The sequence below is a fragment of the Panthera tigris genome, chromosome F2, assembly GCF_018350195.1.
Source record: "Panthera tigris isolate Pti1 chromosome F2, P.tigris_Pti1_mat1.1, whole genome shotgun sequence".
Classification (NCBI taxonomy): Eukaryota; Metazoa; Chordata; class Mammalia; order Carnivora; family Felidae; genus Panthera; species Panthera tigris.
Window position 1 is genome coordinate 30,330,489 of NC_056676.1, and position 9,110 is coordinate 30,339,598.

Below are 9,110 nucleotides of genomic sequence, written 5' to 3' on the forward strand. Positions count from 1 at the left end.
ACATGTTTGATAAATATTTACTAAATGAATGACTATGAATTTTTTAAAAAAGTCTATTTATTTTGAGAGAGCAGGGGCAGAGAGAGAGAGAGAGAGAGAGAGAAAGAATCCCAGGCAGGCTCCACACTGTCAGCACAGAGCCTGATGCAGGGCTTGAACTCATTAATCATGAGATCATGACTTGAGCCGAAACCAAGAGTCGGACACTTCACCAACTGAGCCACCCAGGCGCCCCGACTTTTGTACTTTTTACAACTTTTGGGTCATGATAGAATAACAGGAACTGGATACTCCTGTTATTCTATGCTCAAACAACTAGAAAACTGGACAAAATATGCACAACAGTAGTTTACAGGGCTTGAACAACAGGCAGCACTGGACTGTGATTCTTGAGAGGGAAACAAAGGAAGTGAGTACTTCCAGTGCCCCCACTCACTGCCTTCACAGGGATGGGGAACCCAAACATAGTCTGGTACCTTACTGGGTAGAGGAAATGCATGGAGAAGATTCTGGCGTGTTTATGCACACACACACAGAATTTAATAAAATATGGTCTTGTCATCAAGTATATTTCTTGCCATGAGTTCTATCCCAAGCTCCAGTCAAGTAGAAGTTAGACGTTTCTTTTGGTTTTCCTGCCATCTCTTCAATATCAACATCTTTGTCTTAAAGCCTATTTTGTTTGATATTGGTATAGCCACTCCAGCTCTCTTTTGGTTACTATTTACATGGAATATCTTTTTCCATCTTTTTATTCTCAGTCTATATCTGTGCTTGAATCTAAAGTGAGTCTTTTAGGGGCTTCTGGGTGGCACAATTGGTTAAGTGTCTGACTCCTGAATTTGGCTCAGGTCATGATCTCACAGTCATGGGATTAAGCTCCACACTGGACTCCACACTGAGCACGGAGCTTGCTTGGGATTCTCTCTCTCTCTCTCTCTCTCTCTCTCTCTCTCTCTCTCTGTCCTTCCCTGGCTTGTGCGCTCTCTCTAATAAGTAAACATTAAAAAAATAAAATAAAATTAGTCTTTCGTAAACAGCATGTAATTGGATATTGCTTTTAAGAATCCATTTACAAATCTCTGCCTTTTAATTAAAGAGTTTAATCATTTCCTGTGGTACTTTAGAAATTGTTTTAGCTCTTTGAACATATTTAAAATAGCCAATGTAAAGTCTTTGTCTAGTAAGTTTAACATATGAGCTTTTTTAAAGAACAGTTTCTATTCAATAGTATTGTGGGGTTTTTTACCCCCGTGTGTGGATCATACTTTTTGTTTCCTTTTGTGTCTCATATTTTTTGTTGAAAACAGGACAATTTGAATATTATATATTTGAATAGTATAACCCACTTTTAGTGTTTGTTGTTTTTGATTCTTATACCTGTTTGTTTAGTTACTTTATTGAACTAATTTTATGAAATCTGTATTATTTTTGTGTGCCCCCTGAAGTCTCTATTCCATTAGTGGTCAGCTAATAATTGGAAACAGATTTCCTTAAGCACCTGGAACCAAAATATATTGTATAGACCAAAATATTCAGCCTAAAGTAGTATGTAATACTCTGTACCTTTTATGAATCCATAACAATCTACATGATTTCTTAATATTTCTGTAAGACTTATTTCCTTGAATGTAACATACGCATAGTCTGCACCACATGGAAAATAAGGCTTATATTTCATTTCTGCAATGCCCAGTCCATTCGTTCATTTGTTCTTCTTTCATTCACCAGACCACTTGATAGATATTGTGAATTTAAACAAGACACAGATCCTGTTCTTACGTAGGTCCCAGTCTAGCAGTGTGACCTTGGGAAAGTTTCTTAATCTTTCTGAGGTTGAAATTCTTTAATTCTTTAATGATATACTATCATATCATTGGAATACTATCATTAATCTCATTGGGTTGTCATGAGAATTAAATGGGAATATGTTTGTAAAGCTAGTGCAGTACTTGGTGCAAAGTTAATGCTTAATAAATGCTTTCTTCATGCTCTTGTCAATTTTCAGAGCAACTGAGGTAACATAAATAACAATTATCACCATCTGTCATATGCTATTTATATGCCAACCAAGTGCAAAGGGTCTCATTTAATATTTCATTTAGTTTATAAAACATGGCTATGAAATAGGTATTATAGTAGGTATTAATATAAGTAGCCATTAATAGTAAAATTGAAAGTGGCTCAAAGACATTAAGCAACTTCGTGAGGCCACATACAGTTGGTAAATTAAGATTAAGAATTTGAATGCAGGAGGGCACCTCGGTGGCTCAGTCAGTTAAGTGTCCGACTTGGGCTCAGGTCATGATCTCATGGTATGAGAGTTTGAGCTGCGCATTGGGCTCTGTGCAGACAGCTCAGAGCCTGGAGCCTACTTCATATTCTTTGTCTCCTCTTTTTCTGCCCCTCCCCTGCTCATGCTCTGTCTCTCAAAAATAAACAAACATGAAATAAATTTAAAAAATTTTTTGAATGCAGGTTTCCTTTAGTTTAATACCTATCTCCTTAACCTCTTTCCTACATCTCTGCTGATAGTAGTGCTTTCCTCACAAGATGACACAGGCATAAAATCTTTACGGAATTAGTTCCAGGCCAGTAGAACCTAAGAAAGGACCATTTTTTGCCTTCCTTGGCTGTAGAGGGCAGCAAAGAGACAGATTGAAAGGGGGGAGCACTTCATAATATAACATTAGACTCTTCTCTACTGGTATTTCTCCTAAAAGGTTATTTTAATTTAGACAATAAAAAAAAATCACAGAGGTCTAAAACTGTGTAATGAATTCCTAGGAAAGTGAGCCAGATAGCTTTCTGAAATTTTATTTATCTATCTAATCTATCTATTTACTTTTCTGATAGTTTTTTAAAAAATAACATTCCTCTTTTTTGCAGAGAAAGAAAGCAAACCTCAGCCAGAAAAAGATTAAGCCAATAATAGTTCAAATACTTGTAAAGAGTGCTCCCCTAAGTCCCTATTTGAAACGTTAGCCCTTCTGTAGCTTAGCTCTTAGTCAAGATTGAAGAGTTCAAGATCCTATCTTAAAACTAAAATTTAAAGGAATTTGAGCTGTTTTTACTCTGGTCTCTTTCCTGAAAATGTTGGCAGGATCTAGAGCATTCTGCCATAACCAAAGATTTCTGATGGCTGCAGTGCTTGAAGTCACCCACTGTAGATTTTAAAGTGCAGGGAAGCTAAATGTATGACATGGACACTGCCTGTAGACCCAGGATGACTTTTTAAGCCCACTTGCTTTTAGTAATCTCTACACTCAACATGGGGCTCGAACTCATGACCCTGAGATCAAGAGTCGCATGCTCTTCCGACTGAGAAGTAGACTTCATGGCAGTAGACTACATTGTGAAGTTATTGAGGGCAAGAACTACAAATAGATGACCCACACTAACCAACCCTGCCCCCCAGAGTCAGATGAAAAAGTGAACTGACAAATATTTATTGAGTACCTACGCTTAGTACCAGGGATACAAAGGTAAGTAAGGCTTGTTTATCACAGGAGGTGGTATGGCCTAGTGGGTTCAGAGCACAGCTGCTGATTGTCTATTTGTGTGACTGGTACCAGCCAGGTTCCCTGGGAGGCTGACTCTGAGATGGAGAATAAACTACAAGAGGTTAATTTGGGAATGCTTGTGGCATCAACACCCAAGGAAAGAAGGGAGAGAAAGAAGGAATGAGTAGAAGTTGAACTGCAGTGCAGTCTCAAAGGAGGCCTTCGCTGACCCCATGAGACAATCTGAAGTGATGCCCGAGTGGAGGTGATCCCCCATGGGGATCGATAAATGCGGTTGCCTTGAAAAGACTGCATAGTCTTGGGGGAGCAGTGCCATAGACAACTCCTTAAGCAATGAGGGAGTAAGTCCTTTCGTAAAGGGGGATTTGGAAGGTACACTGCACCTTCCACACAGTGACCTTAGATAATTTTTTTTTAACTTTGTTGACCCTCATTTTCTTCATTTGTAAAACAAGTATTTAAAAAATATCTTTATGGAGCCAATATGAAGATTAAATACAACAGTACATGTAACATCCAAGTCATGCCTGGCCGCACATGGTAAGAAGTCACAAAGTTTCCCCATTATTATCTTGTTCACAATTTTTCCAATATAATGATTATTCTGTAGGGCATTAGGTTTTCAAAAATGGATAACAACTGTTCCTGTCCTCAAGAAGTCTAGCTGGGGAGGGTCAGCACATGAAAAGACAGTGCAATGCAATGTGATAAGTGTTTCAGTGTTGCATGGATGCCTTAGGACATCCTGTTCTGGCCTTCTGGACAACCTGTCCCTGAGTTGAGTACTGAGTACTTCTCTGAGGAGGCAGTGAGTAGTATAGCTAATGCAGGAAGGTAGGAAAGGGTAAGCTGGCATCTAGGATGGCTGGAGCATTGGGTGTAAGATAGTGAGGCTGCTAGGAACCAGATGATGAAGGTCTTGAGTACCCTTGTGTAGGACTTTGGATTTATGCTGAAAGTATTGGGGAGCAATGGAGGATTCTTATATGTCTATCAATTTTCATATTACAAAGTTTAATCTATCAAAATAACAGAGAACAGACTGGAGAAGGACAAAGTGAACACGGGGACATCTACTGAGAGGCTGGCATGAGCTGAGGGCAAGGTGATGGGGTTTAGATGTGGAGGGAAATCAAAGGGGACAAAGGAATCATTGATACTCCCTGATTGCTTGTTTGAGTGACTTGGCACAGAGTTGTGCCATTTTCTATGAGATAAGGGATATCAGGAGCAGATGTGGGGTGTGGATTGGGGAAGAAAAGGATCATCTTGGCTTTGGACATCAAGGTTGAGGTGTTGAGAGCCACTTCATCATTATAGTGCAGTAGAACAAAGGATAATGTGTAGAAGAATCAGAGTTTGGAGTCAAAAAATTGCAGCTGTGGAGAGAAGTGGGAGGCTAACTTCCAGTTAGTGGAAATTCAACTGAGGAAGGAGTGGGATAAATAGTAGAAAATCTAGGAGGTTTTCTGGCTTCTGCGATATGTTTTGACAGTATGGAAAAATATCCAATTTCTATCCAGTCAAGCAGCAACTTTCCATCTTTTAATTATTTGAATAAAACCACTTCTCTCAGATTGTCAAACTCCTCAAAAGGAAGATATGGAGTAAGAGAAAAAATTCATTTTTTCAAAATTAGATGGCAAAAAATCAGACATGCCACTTTTAGAAAACTAGCTGAAGTAAAAAAAAAGAAAGAAAGAAAGAAAGAACAAGAAAAAGGTTTTGTGAAGGAATAAAGAGAATGTGAGAAAATGAAAAGGGTAATGTAGAGAGTAGTTCTGGTACAGAACTATTGGGAACTTAAAGAAATAGGAACCTTTCAGTGTTGTATAGCTGGTATACCAGGGATAAATAGGTAAAATAATAGAAATGAATAAATTAAAAAGTTTATTGAAATTCAAAAACAGTTGATAATGCCTTTTTAGAATTTCAGATATAAAAATGGGAAAGGCGAGGGTCAATTCCATGTTCCTATTTTATGAAGTTAAACAAACATTCATGAAAGAATTCTACGGTAAATGGAATATACTCCTATTTATGCTAGTTGACATCTAATGGGATGAATACCTTCATTCGGGTAGTACACTTTCTTAGATGAGATAGTTGAGATAAAGCTTCGAACGTATCTACTTTAGGTCTGACAAATCGGTAAAACAGCAGCCAAATACCAAGACCGTTGGTATTTTCAGTTAGTTGCCTTCCTGACATCTCCCCTGGTAGTTTTTTCCTCTATGGGAATATTATCAAGTGCTACTTCACATTCTTCCCACTAGGCGACACTCTAAGCTCATGGGAAAGGCAAAGACGAGGCGCCTGCTGAAATCTGCCGCAGGCTGCTCCGTTTGTGGGAAATTGATAGCAGTTTGGATTTTATTAATTGAAACTTTAGAATTGAAAATGGTTTCTTATAAATGAGACAACAGGATAGGCCATATGGTTTAACTGAAAGTAAGCAGTCTTTGGAATCCCTGCTCTTGCCTCCTCTCACACTCCAGTGCGTCTTGCGGACCAGCAAGGCAAGCATTGCCAGGGATAATATTGGGGTTGCAATGATGCCTGGGGGTGGCCCTCAGGAGATGCTTTGGTCTACTCAAGGAATTTAGAGGACCCAACAACCTTGCTCAGCCATATGCACAACAGAGGTAACTTGTCTAACAAGCAGCCTCAGAGGGAAGTGTTTTCACTGCTCACTGGCAGAAAGGAAGACTGCATGATTGTAGCAGTGACTGAGGGGGCTCACATTTCCATTAATCTGAAGAAGCAGGTCTCTCTTTACTTATGAGGTTCCAGGCATTGGAATGGGCAGCGATTTTTGACGACTTTTGGGAGGTTGTTATAATGCATGCAGCTACACTCATGCCAGAAGTCATTCATCGTGGCTGTTGGTTTTAAAGTGTGACTCGTGAGCCTTCTTCCCTAACCTCCTTTGTCAACCTAAGCCCAAGAGGTACAGCTGGAACCTGGGATCAGGGATAAAAATTGAGAACTCTTCCTTCACTGGCTGTGGAGAAGAAAAATTCACAGACAATGGCTACGATCCATCATTCGTGGAGGCTTTGTGGATGTAACCAAACACAGGAAAGAGAAGCACTAGACTGGGAGCCAAAGAGACTTGTTTTCCATGATGCCCCAACACTTGCTCAGTGTATTCATATAATCTTTCTGGTTTGAGGTTTTGTCTGCAAAATGAGAGGTTTGGAGCAGACGACTTGATGAGCTCGCAGGCATAGACATTCTAGGATTTGTATCTAGGTAAGTAGAGGCAGTCTACAAACTGCCACCCAACAACCACTGCAGGAGAGCTTTCCTAATCCCAGTTGCTTCTGTGGGCATGGCAGACTTTCTATGAAGGGGATTTGTGCCTGAGGCTCTTCGGACCAGCTAATTTCTAAAGCACTTCTAGTTAGAATAGATAGATCCCCTGGGTCCATATTACTTATGAGTAGTTTATAAAGTATTAATTGCCTGGGGGCTAAGAGTTCCAAATACCTTATTCTGAAATGTTTTATCCAAAGTTGGTCACAATGCATTCCTGTGCAACAAATACATTGAGCCCTTGATGTGTATATGTCAGCACTATGACATAGACAGTCAAGGGCTGCTTAGGGTCTATGTGGTGGGTGGACTTAAAGTACAACCCAAAGTACTGAGTACTCTGCTAGAGGAATGCACCAGATGCTGTGGGTCTAACTTCCTGGGCACCCCAGGAGGAATGTCACATAAAGAGCTGGGTTATGAGAGCCTAGTTCATTGCAGCATGTCGAGCACATGCCCTACCACGCAGTGGATGGCTGACAATGTTTGCTGATTAATGCCTGAATGTATACACATTACAACGTGTCGGGTAATTGAGTGCAATGCCTGAAATGTTTCTGAGCACCTGACACATGCTTACGCGTGTACTCCTCTCAGCATATCAGATCGGTGAACGCTATCATTATCTCCCTTTTAAATGAGCACCAAGGCTCAGAGAGGCAAAGTAATTCGCCCACTTGGTAAGAAGCAGAACCAAAACTAAAACTTAAGTCTGTTCAATTTTAAAGTATATTCTTAACTAGCACTGGAGAAAGTTATGAAATGTTTTATAGACGTGGAATGCTCAGAAAAGCAAAACCCAACAGATTTTTAAAAATTATTTTGAGGAAGGCATTGTAAATGTATATCCAGGTAAGCTACATCAACTCTTAGTGAGGCATTCATGTATTATCTAGCTTAAAAATGAAAGATGTTTCTAAATGTATTTCTCTTCCAGCACATACGGTAAAAGTCTTATTTTGAACATAAAGTTGTTTGCATATTATAAAACCAATTTCTCTGAGACCCAATTAAATAAATCATTGACTGAGTGAGTATCTGAAGGGTAGATGTCTGCAACATACCGGATGATGGAGCTTCCAGACTGCCTGGCTGCTTTCCTGTGGTCCAGCTTCATCCACCACACTCCTCTGGTCACCTTTCTTCACCTACAGGGGCTTGAGTCCATGTGCTGTTGTTGCTTCATCTTCTTTTACCAGGTAAACTTTAATTAATCCGAATGTGGGCCAACTCTCATTTCTTCCTCTGTCTTCTAATTCCTGTCCAGTTACCACAGGAAAATCATTATACCGTTTTAAGCAAAAACACAGACCTTATTTTGATTCATAAGCATAAGATGAGAGGTGATGATTGACAGACTAATGTCAAACAAAAAAAATCCAGTGCCAGCCACTTTCTTACGAGCTTGTTTGTGGTAGGTCAGGACTTGGCCCATCGCATGCAAGAAGACACTTAAAAAAAATAGAATTGTCAGGTATTTCGGAATGGCAAGGAATTTCCTCACGTGGCATTAGTTAGGCCTTCAGGGCTTGACATGGTCCCACTCCAGCCTAGTGGCACAGAAGGCCAGGAGGAAGCCAGTGCTTTCTCTGCTCTTGTGACCTGGTGCACTTAATCGTCCCATGTGTGTGCATGAACTACCTCATGGGAGACTGGCCTTCATGAGGAACTGGGGAGGCCTGGGGGGAGGCGATCTCCCTGCTCACTTGTATCCTAATGGCATACATCTTTTGCACTGCTTTTTGGCTTGTTTAGTTGAGGTGGTCAGAGCTGGCATTTTTTAGCACACTTCAAAACTGCATCATCTCTTTGTGTTTGGCCTGGCTCACTTTGAAATCTCTGACTATATTCTTTACAAAAGTCTCCACTTACACCACTGGTTAAATTGCTTCCCTCAAGCCCTGTGTCCAGGTATATATCGGTTACTATGTTGTTTCATTACAAGTTCAAAACCATTTTGTCCTACTGCAAACATTTCTAGTGTAGTGTACTCTAGTGTAGTGTATTTGTAGTGTACTACAAATTTCTAGTGTATGATAGATTAAAAAGGAATTTTTTTTAATGTTTTACTTTTAAAAGTTTACTTATTTTTAAGACAGAGAGAATTCCAGCAGGTCCCGCACTTACGTCAGCACAGAGCCTGACATGGGGCTTGAACCCACAAACCGTGAGATCATGATATGAGCTGAAACCAAGAGTCAGACTCTTAACCGAATGAGCCACCTAGGCGCCCCGGATTAAAAAGGAATTTTCAGTTTAGTTTGATAA